Source organism: Anabrus simplex, chromosome 6 (genome assembly GCF_040414725.1).
Source record: "Anabrus simplex isolate iqAnaSimp1 chromosome 6, ASM4041472v1, whole genome shotgun sequence".
Taxonomy (NCBI): domain Eukaryota; kingdom Metazoa; phylum Arthropoda; class Insecta; order Orthoptera; family Tettigoniidae; genus Anabrus; species Anabrus simplex.
This window is the reverse complement of record NC_090270.1, coordinates 318,868,590-318,882,809: the sequence shown is the minus strand read 5'-3', so window position 1 is coordinate 318,882,809 and position 14,220 is coordinate 318,868,590.

The following is a 14,220-nucleotide window of genomic DNA, read 5'->3' as shown; positions in this document are numbered from 1 at the left end:
CTCTCCTCTTTCCATCCACCACGCCTTCCACTGCAACACCGCAATCAGTCATCAAACAACTTCAGTTGCTTTTATATCCCTTTGACAATCGCATGACAGCCTTGCGCACCACATTGTACATTGTACTTGTCGTCGTTTTCGATTTCTTAAAGGGGGCCCCCCATTTTCACTAGGTCTTATTGTATATACAAATATTAACTTAACTAGCTGAAAAAGAGAATATGCATATTCTCGAAACATGTACTAGATATTATGTAAATATGAAAGTTAAATATAAAAAATTTAAAAAAAATTAACACATTGGTATTGACTAGGCAGATCATCCATCTCTAAATTTACTGTGATTAAGTCAATGCAGACCCAATACTGCCCATTATGGTAGATTATTAATAACACTGGTAAGTTTTAATAAATTTTACGAGTTGTACTCTCATTTTGTTTATGTTACAGTCTTGGAGTTAAACTTTATATTTTACTTTTCCTTCTTACAGTCCATATAAAGCTCATATCAACCTGCCTGCATAAACACATATTAACAGAGGGCCTTAACAACAAGATTTTATATAATTTTATATTATTCTTAATATCACGCTACTTGAATTTTACAAGAAAGTATTGGAACACCAAGGACACAGTGACGTCACATCACAACAGGACTCAGGTGCTCAATATTTTATTCATATAGACATCATCCTACTGTGTTTTATTGTATATGATAAGATGGAATTTAATTCCATGCCACCATCCATCAATTTTTAACGTGTTACATTGTACTCGTCATAGTTTTCGATTTCTTAAAGGGGGCCCCCCATTTTCACTAGGTCTTATTGTATATACAAATATTAACTTAACTAGCTGAAAAAGAGAATGTGCATATTCTCGAAACATGTACTAGATATTATGGAAATATGAAACTTAAATATAAAGAATTTAAAAAAATTAACACATTGGTATTGACTAGGCAGATCATCCATCTCTAAATTTACTATGATTAAGTCAATGCGCACCCAATACTGGCCATTACGGTAGATTATTAATACCAATTGTTCCGTAAACCTCCCATGAACTGGGCTCTTAGAAACACATCCGAAATTGAAACTGTACATTGACACTTGACTGTGAATTCGCACTCAGCTAAATTGCGTTGAAGAGTTGCGACAAAATCGGTGATAGACTGTCCCACTTACTGATAGATATTTGAAAAATAATGCTGGGAAACAACGGCACTTTTCTTGGGAACAAGCATTTGGGTGAACAGTTTAACCAGATCTGTAAATGACCGAGTTCTGATCGATTTTTCAGGGCCTAGATACACAGAAAGACTATTGTAATCCACAGAACCTGTAGAGACACATAGTAGCTGTGTTTTCTTTGCCTCATCTGTGATATTTTTTCATCGCAACGTAATACTCAAATATCTCCATATAGCATGCAAATTTTTCCTTCCGAGAATCAAAATTTTCAAATGACTGTATGCTTGAACAGTTACCGGAAAGCGAGACTTCTCTTCCCGATTCTCTTTGGATGTTGTTATAAAATGAGTAACCACGGTTTGTTGTTGTCGGTTGAATTTCAATTTCAATCAATCAATCAATACTGATCTGCATTTAGTGCAGTCGCCCAGGTGGCAGATTCCCTATCTGTTGTTTTCCTAGCCCTTTCTTAAATGATATCAAAGAAATTGGAAATTTATTGAACATCTCCCTTAGTAAGTTATTCCAATCCCTTGAATGCATCTAATAGTTTAGCAAATTGTTCTGCATTGTAATTGTAACTAAATTGTTTGTGTCAAAATAGTGGTGTATATTTTCGGTGGTCAATTGATAGTATTGTGTGAGATGTCAGCAATACTTATATTTTCACCTCATCGCCAACTGTTATGTATATATATATATATTCAATACTTACCATACTTTATTTAATTTGGCTATGCATCTGCTGCACAGCATGGCATATCTATTCATTAGAGTGAAAGTCCCAATGAGAAGAACAGCTGTTCTCTCTACAGAGTATACATCTGTGTCCTTACACTGATGTTACCAGCGCACTCACTGTTTTTAAAAATACACTACATCGCTCTACTCACACTGAACTGTCATTGTGTTGTTCCTGTTGTGTACTCCTTTCATTGTTTCTGTTTTTCTTGTTTCTTTCCATTACTATTTCTACTGCTTTTATAACTTGTTTACTTCATTCTCATCTGCTTTTTCACACTAAGGCAATCCTATAGGCCTACACATTTCTTGCAATCACCAAATCTACTTGCATAATTCATTCATTTACATGCCTAAAAGAAACTATGGTTTTTAGCTATAGTGCCGACCCACTCCACCCTTTCTCATTTTAAAGGTTATTTCACTGAAGCTCAACTTGTAGGATTCCAGCAAGATATCCTAGAATCACAATGTCAAATGGACTGTGTTGCGATTGACCTATCCAAAGCATTTGACAGGGCAGATGTAAAAAAAAAAAAAATTAACTCATGTCCTCACCCTGAGGTGGTGCAGCTCTTTTCAGCCACACCCCCAATGGAAGTGAGCTTCATGTACCATTTTACACACGTTATGGTATGGTAGATCATAGGAGACTACTGGCAAAAATGAGTGCAACTGGACTAGACAAGAGTGTGACTGAATGGGTGGCTGTATTTACAGATAATAGAACTCAGAGAATTAAGAGTAGGTGAAGCATTATCTGATCCTGTAACCATTAAGAGGGGAATTCATTAAGGCAGTATTTTTGGGATAAAGGAGACAACCTGCTTGACTAAGTGGTATATTTCATGCTGTCAGTGGAGAGATGGTGTGGAATGACATTTGTAGATGAATAAGTTTGAGAGGTGTTTTTAAAATTTGCGGAAGATCACAATATGAAGATAAAGTTGGAATTCAAGAGGACAAATTGGGGAAAATATTCATTTATAGGAAGAGGAGTTAGGGATTGGAATAATTTACCAAGGGAGATGTTCAATAAATTTCCAAATTCTTTGCAAGTATTTAAGAAATGCCACCTCGGCAGCTGTCCTAAATGCCCATCAGTGGAAACTGATTGATAAAACCTTACAATGTCTTACCTGTTCCTTGGTATCCCCACTTACCCAAATATCCTTAATTCTTGACACAACCAGATGCATCCTCTTTGCTGAATTAGTCAGTTCAACTCTTTCTTTCTTCTACGGTATGTACTGATTACCTTGTGCGTGGGGGCAGTAGATTACATCCACGGTATCCTCTGCCTGTTGTGAAAGGTAACTAAAGGGGGGAGCAGGGGCTTTTAACTTGGGAGCTTCGACTGGTGAACATGGTTCCCCTTGCTTCCATTTACTTGTGTCAGGCTCCTCATTTTCATCTTTCCTATCAGACCTCCCTTGATCAACTCTTGTCACCTTCCAAATCCGAAATTATTAGGTTTGCGAAGCCTAGAGAGTCTTTCATTTTCAATTTCCTAGTAAGTTCCTTCAATTTCTTCTTACTTCCACAGCCATTTCTAACTCTATTTCTTTACTTCTCTGTTATAATATAGTGGGTCTTTACCATTCCTTACCACCTGTAAAGGTACAAACATGTTTTCAGATTCCTCAACAACTGCTTTAAACCCATCAAAGAGTCTGTTTACAGTTGATTTACCGTTTCCCACCAATCATAGATACATTTTAAAAACTCCCTCATGCCTGTTTTATCAGTCGTATGGTACTGCCTTATAATCCTACTTTTAATACCTTCCATTTTATCACATTTATTTTTAACTACAACAAAAAAGGCTGCATAATCACTAATACCATCTATTACTTCGGTTTCTCTAAGCTCACCTGATTTTACCAGCACCACGTCCAGAATATTCTTCCCTCTAGATGGTTCGATCACTTTTTGAATCAGTTGTCCTTCCCATATTCACTTATTTGCCATTTGTTGACAATATCGTTCGCATTACCTTCCCAACTGATATTTGGTAAGTTGAGATCACCTGCCACAATCACATTCCTTTCCATATCATTTCCCACATAGCTGATAACGACAACACTGACAGACCGGAGAGAATACTTCCTTCTTATCCATAAAATGCATGTCATATTTTCCTTCTTTTAGGTCATATTCACTTGCATAATTATTTTGTACTTCTTTAGGTCATACACTTCCGAACTGTCCTCATACCCACACAAATGGATCTGCAACCTTTATTTACAACCTCGCTAATGGGATTATCCCAATGAAGATCTTCCCTTATATTAACACCTGGGTATTAAAGTGATCCCCGCAATGTGCTTTCAGCCCATCAACAACAGTTACTTAATTAAAACCCAGAGGACTTTTCTTCTTGGTGAGACTTGTAAACTGACTTTGCAACCTGTTTAACCATCAAAACAATGTCCGCTGTCTATCTCACAACTTCGTCAAGGTATTTATGCAGTCACTCATAACCCTGTAACATATTTACTACTGTACACAGTAAATGCCATCCACAAAAAGCCTTAACTGTGATTCCAGTTCTTTACTCATATAATTTACATATGCTTCACCTACTCTAATTCTCAGAGTTCTATTTTCTAGAAATCTAGTCACCCATTCAGAAGCTGATCTTTCATCTGGCCAAATAACCCTCACTTTCATCAACAGTCTCCCAACACCTACCCTATCAAAAGCCTAGGAGAGGTCAACAGCATTGCAGTCTGTTTGACCACCTGAATCTCCTAAAATACCTGCTATATCTTGCAGGAATCCTGCAAGTTGAGCATCATGAGAATAACATTTCCTAAACCCGAACTGCCTTCTATCAAACCAGTTGGTAATTTTGTAAATGTCTAACATAATCAGAAAGAATGCTTTCCCAAAGCTTACAAACAACATATGTCAAGCTGACTGGCTTGTAATTATCCAATTTTTTGTTTAGCATGCTTTCCCTTCTACACTGGGGCTACTACAGCAACTCTCAATTCATTTGGTACAGATCATTCATGCAAACAGTGATCAAATAGGTACTTAAAACATGGCCCTATATCCCAATCCATTGCCTTTAGCATGTACTGTATATTGGCAGAAATCTAATCAATTCCAGCTGTTTTCTAAGTTTCAACTTTCTAAAAAAAATTTGTAGATGCCTTTCTTATCGTATTTAAATATCACAGGCCAATGATTTAAGGTGAAGGAAAAGGATGGCTATAGGTACTCATCAGGAAGTGAATTCAGGAGATTTTTTTTTTACATGTAGTTTTATGTCACAGCGCCACAGATAGATCTTATGACGACGATGGGACAGGAAATGGTTGGGAGTGGGAAGGAGGTGGCCGTGGTCCTAATTAAGGTACAGCCCCAGCATGTGCCTGGTGTGAAAACGCGAACCACAGAAAACCATCTTCAGGGCTGCCGACAGCAGGGTTTGAACCCACTACCTCCAAAATACTGGATACCGGCCGCTCTTAAGCAACTGCAGCTATCGAGCTCGGTAGGAGAAGTATTGGTGAGAAATCGGTATGAGTCACTCCAAGGCTAAGAAACAATGCTAGGTTTTGGTCCACCCAATCAATACACATCACTTTACAAGTAAACTATTTAATTAAAAACATATTAAAAACTAGCAAGATACCCGTGCTTCGCTACGCTATTATACTGAAATTTATAATTGAATGCTTAATGTTTTATATATAAAAAACTGCTGAAATTCGCGATCTGACTCATTTTCTGAGAGATTACGGCAAAGTTCCTCCCATTTTTCGATCTTTCTTTTCAGCAATCGATTTCGTACTTCCCGGGCTAGGTCCAGGTATTCCACCCGGTCAATTGAGTCCCTAAATCTTTGCCATCTTTTCCTACAAACATTTTAAATATGGATCAAATCCTTGAGGAGATCTGGCATGGTGTCGTCTTGGGTGCCTTGGCGGTACTAAACACACGGCTGGACAGCATTCATAGTCATTACCCGGCCAGGACCCGCTTACAGCGCGGTCTGCACATTTTAACGACGGTCCAGAACATTATTATTGATGTTCTAGATGCCACAGCAAGATGCAGGGCCACTACTTGGCAGAAAATTACATCTGCTGCCATTGTCATTGCTGACAATGTGACCAGCACCATTGTCGCGTGTAGGCAAGTGAGTGTATAATATAACTATTTATAATAGTTTATTTAAATCCGCCTTGATCAATACACTCATTAAATGAAAGAAACATTATTAATTAAACCATACATGTTTCAGGAAATCTCAACCATTCCCTTCATCAGTGGTTAGATCAAAGAATAACACAATATGACACAATCTTTTGTTTTACAATTTGAAGGAGTATTGTGTCCCAATACATCATATCAAAGAGTAAAGAGAACTTATGAAATATTATAAAAATAATCAATACATACAATTTTGGTTGAACTGAATGAGAACACTAAACAAATTTAGGATCTTCAAGTTTTTCTTCTTTTCTTCTTCTTTTTGTTCCTTAAATGATTATATGCTAGCCTAAATAATGGGTTATCTTCTGTACTTTTCTCATTTAAACTTGATTCAGAATTACATTTTTGTGTAAGGTAAATTTCTAAATTTTCCAAAACATTCATCAGTTTTCCCTTTTTGGTCGAATGTAATAATTTCATGTCATTGGAAATGTCTGTAAATTTATGATTCATTTCAACCATATGTTCTCCCATTGCCGAATATCTTTTATGTTTGACTGCATTAACGTGTTCTTTGTACCTTATAGCCAAACTTCTTCCGGACTGTCCTATGTATCGTTGTTTACATGTACAAAGAACACGTTAATGCGGTCAAACATAAAAGATATTCGGCAATGGGAGAACATATGGTTGAAATGAATCATAAATTTACAGACATTTCCAATGACATGAAATTATTACATTCGACCAAAAAGGGAAAACTGATGAATGTTTTGGAAAATTTAGAAATTTACCTTACACAAAAATGTAATTCTGAATCAAGTTTAAATGAGAAAAGTACAGAAGATAACCCATTATTTAGGCTAGCATATAATCATTTAAGGAACAAAAAGAAGAAGAAAAGAAGAAAAACTTGAAGATGCTAAATTTGTTTAGTGTTCTCATTCAGTTCAACCAAAATTGTATGTATTGATCATTTTTATAATATTTCATAAGTTCTCTTTACTCTTTGATATGATGTATTGGGACACAATACTCCTTCAAATTGTAAAACAAAAGATTGTGTCATATTGTGTTATTCTTTGATCTAACCACTGATGAAGGGAATGGTTGAGATTTCCCGAAACATGTATGGTTTAATTAATAATGTTTCTTTCATTTAATGAGTGTATTGATCAAGGCGGATTTAAATAAACTATTATAAATAGTTATATTATACATTCAGACCAGTCAATACGGACCCAACACAATATTAACCTATCATGGTTAAGTTTATTAACGTAGGCAAGTGTGCGGGATTTCTGGCGATGCGAATGATAAGCCTATACTTCAGTGCAATATTGACCTTATTATAGAGGTGAGCAACTGCACAGTCAATATCATTCCTATCGTTTATTTTAAGTGTGTTTAAATTTTTATTTATATGCCAGGAGAATCTACTGTAGTCTAACTTTAAGTTCTCCAAAGGAAAAGATGGATCTTGAAAATGAACGCAGGAAAGATTAAAAATGATCGGTTTATGATCATAATAAGTACATTATGAATAGTAAACTCGGTTGGTCTTAACTCCTTTTTCACCTAGCGCCGTTAAGTTGATTTACCCCAGCCCCCCCACCAAAATAAAGAAGGCGTATTTCTTTTTGTATAAAGGAGATTCCAAATACCATTGTTCACGTCTGTTACCTTCATTTTTGAGATATAAGTATCCCCATAAAAGGAATTTAATTTTCTGGCAAAAAAATACTTGTTTCTTTAATAGTAAAGGATCTTCTAAATACCAGTTAACACAACTCTAATATCTTCAGTTTTTGAGATATGTGCCCTTATAAAAGGAATTCAACTCCTTTTTATCCCCCCCCCCCCAAAAAAATGCGTTTTTCTTTGTTTTAAAGGAGATCCAAATACCAATTTTCACGTCTGTAACACCTTTAGTTTTCATTAGATGTAAGTATTCTCATACAATCCCCCCCTTCATTGGATTTTGCAAGAATACGTATTTCTTTACTTTTAAAGCACATTCCAAATTCCAATTTTTTGTCTGCAAAATCATTCGTTTTTGAGATAATAGTATCTTCATACAAATAAGTGGATTTCCGATAGCAAAAAAAATACGTATCTCTTTATTTTTAAAGGACATTCCAAATACCAAATTTCAAGTCTGAAACGTTTTTTGTGATATACTGTAGATATAATCTTTCTAAAAATTCACACCAGTTTGTCACTCCCGTTTAACCCCCATTAATTGGATTTTCTAAAAACAAAAAAATACATATTTCTTTATTTTTAAAGGAGATCCCAATACCAATTTTCAGATCTGTAATATCTTCATTTTCTGAGATATAAGTATCCTCATTAAAGGCATTCAACCCTCTTTTACCCCTCCTTCTTGAATTTTCCGAAAACAAAATATACGTGTTTCTTTATTTTTAAAGGAGATTCTAAATACCAATTTTTACATCTGTAAACATTTAAAGTTTTGAGATATAGATACCCCCATTTTAAAAATTCACCCCCCTTAGCAATGGAATATCCAAAAATCCTCCCTTAATGAGCACCTACATTGCAATATAAATGTATCCTCAAAATTTCATTTCTTTATGTCCAGTAGTTTTTGCTGGGCGATGATGAATCAGTCAGTCAGGACAAGTTATTTTATATATATAGATATTTAGGGATATGTTTTGTCTCTATTTGAGACTTCATCAGCCATAAAATCACGTGGTAATTACAAAACTCAAATCAGAAACTGAAAAAAAGAAGAAGTGAGGTCAAAAACTTGTCTTCAATGGTAATTGAAGTGTTTGCAAGAAGTAAGGTCAAAAACTTGTCCAATGTTAAACTGAAGACAAAAGTTTTTTGCAAGAAGTGAGGTCAATTTGTGTAAATAATGTATATATATTTATATCTTTGGCATTTCCCAAATAGTCCATAAAAAGACATTGGGTTCTTACATTTTTTTCAGTTTCTGATTTGAGTTTTGTAATAATCTACCACGTGATTGTATGGCTGATGAAGTCTCAAATAGAGACGAAACATGTCCCTAAATATTTTTAATTTTTAAATTAAATAGTTCACTTGTAAAGTGATGTATATTGACGGGGTGGACCAAACCTAGCATTGTTTCTTAGTTTTAACTGTATCAATATGGATCTACACGATGAACTTCATGAATTGTACTTATGAGTCAATCCAGGTAGAACACCTGGGGTATAGAGATAAGTGTTACAGAGGAAGGGCACGAGGAAAGAGAATGGTACGAAAGAGAAACATAGCATAGGAGATAGGAAGGAGGTGGAAGAGGATACTGAGAAGGAGCGAAGGGAGGAGGTAAATTTTGCAGTTGTACGGGAAGTGAAGGGAGACCAGGATAGGAGAGGAAGTAATCAGATGAGTGGTGTTGAGGCTTTGGTCATGGGTGATGTGCTCTATCTACTCATGCTTACCTGGCAAGCTGCTGTTCTCCATTTGTTTCCTATGCATATACAGGAGAACCCCGCTTAACTGAAATCTGGCTTAACTGAAATGCTCTGGCAAAATTGTATTTTAATATTTTGTTTTTACCCTCTCGTTCTTAGCTGTCGATATTAGTAATTCTCTTGCTATATATGCTGAGAGTGATGACGCAAACCCTATTTTTATATTATGATTTATGCCAGAATGCACGTGTAGCATAACAGTAGCGTAGCCAGGATTTCAGTTTGGGGGGGGCCCATTTTTAGGTGACCAAACTTCCAGAGTTTAGGTGGTATAGAATACCTAAAAAGGAAATTAGTGTCCTTGGATCCAAGTAAGAGTGGCGGATTCGTGCGGGTTCCGGAAGCTAATAGTAATCATCATCATCATCATCATCATCATCATCATCATCTTCTTCTTCTTCTTCTTCTTCTTCCGTTTTTCCTACATCTGTGGGGGTCACGGGTGCGAACTGTGTCATACATGTGAATTTGGCCCTGTTTTACGTCCAGATGCTTTTCTGTATTTATATCAATGACATACCATCCGTGACAGGAAATAACATATCGACACTGCAAGACAAGATATTAACAATGACCTCTGATGACTCAGTATATATGCACAACGAAATTCTCTTATACTAAACTCCACAAAATCTCAGGCAATCATAATTGGACCACGAAAAAAAATTTTTTTTTGCTAGTTGCTTTACGTCGCACCGACACAGATAGGTCTTATGGCGACGATGGGACAGGGAAGGGCTAGGAGTTGGAAGGAAGCAGCCGTGGCCTTAATTAAGGTACAGCCCCAGCATTTGCCTGGTGTGAAAATGGGAAACCACGGAAAACCATTTTCAGGGCTGCCGACAGTGGGGTTCGAACCTACTATCTCCCGAATACTGGATACTGGCCGCACTTAAGCTACTGCAGCTATCGAGCTCGGTACCACGAAAATTACTGAGCTGCTCAAACAATGTCGCAATCCCGCCTATCCTACTGAATGGGAACATTATTCCCCACAGTAAACCGGTTAAAAATCTTGGCTTAATTATGAATGAAACACTTGATTGTTCTGGTACACGAAAGAAATACGTAAAAAAAAAAAAAGACCTTTGGAGTGCTTCACCCTCTTAAACGGCAGAGGGATATATTTCCATTTGAGCTAAAGGCAAAACGAATACAGACACTCGTTCCCCCTATTCTTGATTACTGTTACGTTGTATTAGTTGATATGACGAGAGAAGAAACACTTAAACTTCAACGAGCACTGAATTCCTGCCTGAGATTTATTTACAACATCGGGTACGATGTTCATACCACCCCATACTATGAGGCTGTCCCATGGCTGAAGCCTGATAAACGTCGGCAGCTACACACTTTAACGATGGTGTTTAGGAGTGTTAGCTGAAAGTCAGCCACTGTATATTTCTTCTAAATTCACCTTTTTATCATAATTTCACAACTTAAATACATGTTCTAGATCCTATCTTTCTATTCCACTGCACCGCACAAATACAATTAATAGATTATTTGTGGTGATCGGCGTCACATTATGGAATTCCCTGTCAGCTCAGGTCAGAGAAACTAGCTCTTTATTAAGATTTAAGGTCACCTGCCGAGACGTCCGACTCGTTGGCTGAATGGTCAGCGTACTGGCCTTCGGTTCAGAGGGTTCCGAGTTCGATTCCCGGCCGGGTCGGGGATTTTAACCTTCTTTGGTTAATTCCAATGGCCCGGAGGCTGGGTGTTTGTGCTGTCCCCAACATCCCTGCAACTCACACACCACACATAACACTATCCTCCACCACAATAACACGCAGTTACCTACACATGGCAGATGCCGCCCACCCTCATCGGAGGGTCTGCCTTACAAGGGCTGCACTCGGCTAGAAATAGCCACACGAAATTAAATTAAACCTGCCGAGACTACCTGCTGAGGACAGCTGACTGAATGGTTGAAGTGTGAATGTGTGCGTGCCTGAGGATGTTATTTTTAAGAGTTTTTAATATTGAAATGAAATGGCGTATGGGTTTTAGTGCCAGAAGTGTCCGAGGACATGTTAGGCTCGCGTCGGGATGAGAATGTAATGATGATGAAGACGACACATACACCCAGCCCCCGTGCTAGCGAAATTAACCAATGATGGTTAAAATTCCCGACCCTGCTGGGAATCGAATCCAGGACCCCTGTGACCAAAGGCCAACTCGCTAACCATTTAGCCATGCAGTCGCACACTTTTCAATATTAATTAGTTTTAATATTAATTTAGTTAGTAATGTATTTACATTTATTTTTAAAACTATTAATTTATGTAGTTTTAACTGTTTTACGTATCTCAGTATTCTATTTAAGATTTTGATTAGTATGTGGTTAAGTATACGAGAGGGCCTCGAGCCCTAACTTCGCTACTGTAAAAAAGGCACTAATAAATAAATAAATATAGAATGTAAGGGGTATGGGTATAGACATTTTGTTAGTTGGTTAAGAAAAATATATGTCACACCATACGCTAGGGAGTGTTTACCTTGTCCTATTTGTTTCCCTTGCGGTTAGGGCAGTGCAGTTGTGAGCTTGCATCCGGGAGCCAGTGGATTCGAACCCTTCTGTCGGCAGCCCTGAAAATGGTTTCCCGTGGTTTCCCATTTTCACACCAGGCAAATGCTGGGGCTGTACCTTAATTAAGGGAACGGCCGCTTCCATCCCACTCCTACGCCTTTCCTATCCCACCGTCACCATAAGGCCTATCAGTGTCGTTGCGACGTAAAGCAAATTGTTAATTCGTTTCCCTCGCAAGCCTGGGGTGCAGAATATAGTAGCATTAAGTTACAGTTTTGTGACGCTAATATTCGTATGTATAATTTTTATTAACGTGCAGAAACCAACGACATGGAGCTGTTGCCATTTCAACACTGTTTTGAGGGCCACCGACCAAAGTCGGGATTTGAACCTGCGAACTCGGACTCAGAAGGACAGCGACTCAACCAACTGAACCACATGAAAAGGAGGCGTTTGTGATTATTGTTATAAATAGATTCAGTTAGTATGTTTACACAGGTTTTATGAAGAGCATTTATTAAGGCGTACGTTTTCCAACTGTCCTAAATGCACGAGACCGGACGGAAGAACTAGCTGGAAGCTAAAGAGCCTTGCAGGGGTGTCGCTTACTTCTCTGTACACTTTTCCAAACCAAACTCCATGGCGTAACAGCCCCGAAGGGCCATCGCCTACCAAGCGACTGCTGTTCAGCTCGAAGTCCTGCAAATTATGAGGTGTCCTGTGGTCAGCACGACGAATCCTCTCCGCCGTTATTCTAGGCTTTCTAGACCGGGGCCGTTATCTCAACGTCAGATAGCTCCTCAATTATAAGCTCGTGCGCTGAGTGTACCTCGAACCAGTCCTCAGATCCAGGTAAAAACCCTGACCTGGCCGGGAATGGAACCCGGGGCCTCCGGTAAGAGGTAGGCAAGCTACCCATACACCGCGGGGTCGGCTTGTTACTTTCAGGTCACCTTATTTTAGAATTAGACTTAAGGCATCCTGCATTCGATGCCCGCCACTGACAGAGTTAAGAAAGGCATGGGATCGGGAAGATACAGCCTTGTTTCTGGGTGCAATAGAGTTGGCCATGAGTCTCCCGTGATCGAAATATCTACGACCTGGCAGGTAGTCACCTTCACGGGGCGTCGTACCAAAGTGGTTCTTTCTTTGAGAAAAAAAAAAAAAAAATTAAATGAAGATTCTACTTCCTCACAAACGAAGAACGATATTATCAATTTTACGAACAGTTTCAATAATGCAGCCGGTTTAGAGTACAGAAGCTATGATTTCGATTGTTGGATATAATTACATGGCAACAATCAAAACCATCAATATCTACAGAAGATCCGTCACCGCACTCGGTAGGACCGGCTTTCTTTTCATATCCACCGGGCTAGTTGGCCGTGCGGTTAAAGGCGCACAGCTGTGTGCTTGCATCCGCTTCGAACCCCACTGTCGGCAGCCCTAAAGGTGGTTTTCCGTGGTTTCCCATTTTCACACCTTAATGACAGCTGATGGCGGAGCTGTTGAGGATCCAACCAGCCTTAGGGCTGAAGACTGAACATACAACATACAATTAAGGCTAGGGCCGCTTCCTTCCCACTCCTAACCCTTTAATTTCCCATCGTTGCCATAAGACATACGGTGCGACGTAAAGCAAATTCTAAATACAAAATAAAACATATTTTCACAACCGCTTCCATGGAAAAGTTGTATCTATGCTACTGGCCTAGACTTGGCCACTGAAATTATTTCGTGGGTACGCCACTGCATCCACTCACCATTTAAGGTACAAGGTAAGCGCGAAGAATGCTTGATACTCAAAATACACCATCATAAATGATGCGGTTATTACTCAAAAGTACTAAAGAAAGGTAAGGCACGCGACCTAGTGTTTTAAGTAGAATCTGCATCAATAGAACGTGACTTCCCATTTTAAAAATGTTTCATGCATCGACTGCGACTCAAGCCTCGGCCGTCTTGATGAGAAGATAGAACCATTGGAACTGAGTTATCACGTCCGCTAATTACAAGATAGTTACATGCACTTTTGATGGTGCCATTTGAAGTTCTAATCAGTCCCCGGGCATTTGACAAAATATATAGACCTACCTATAGAACTAAG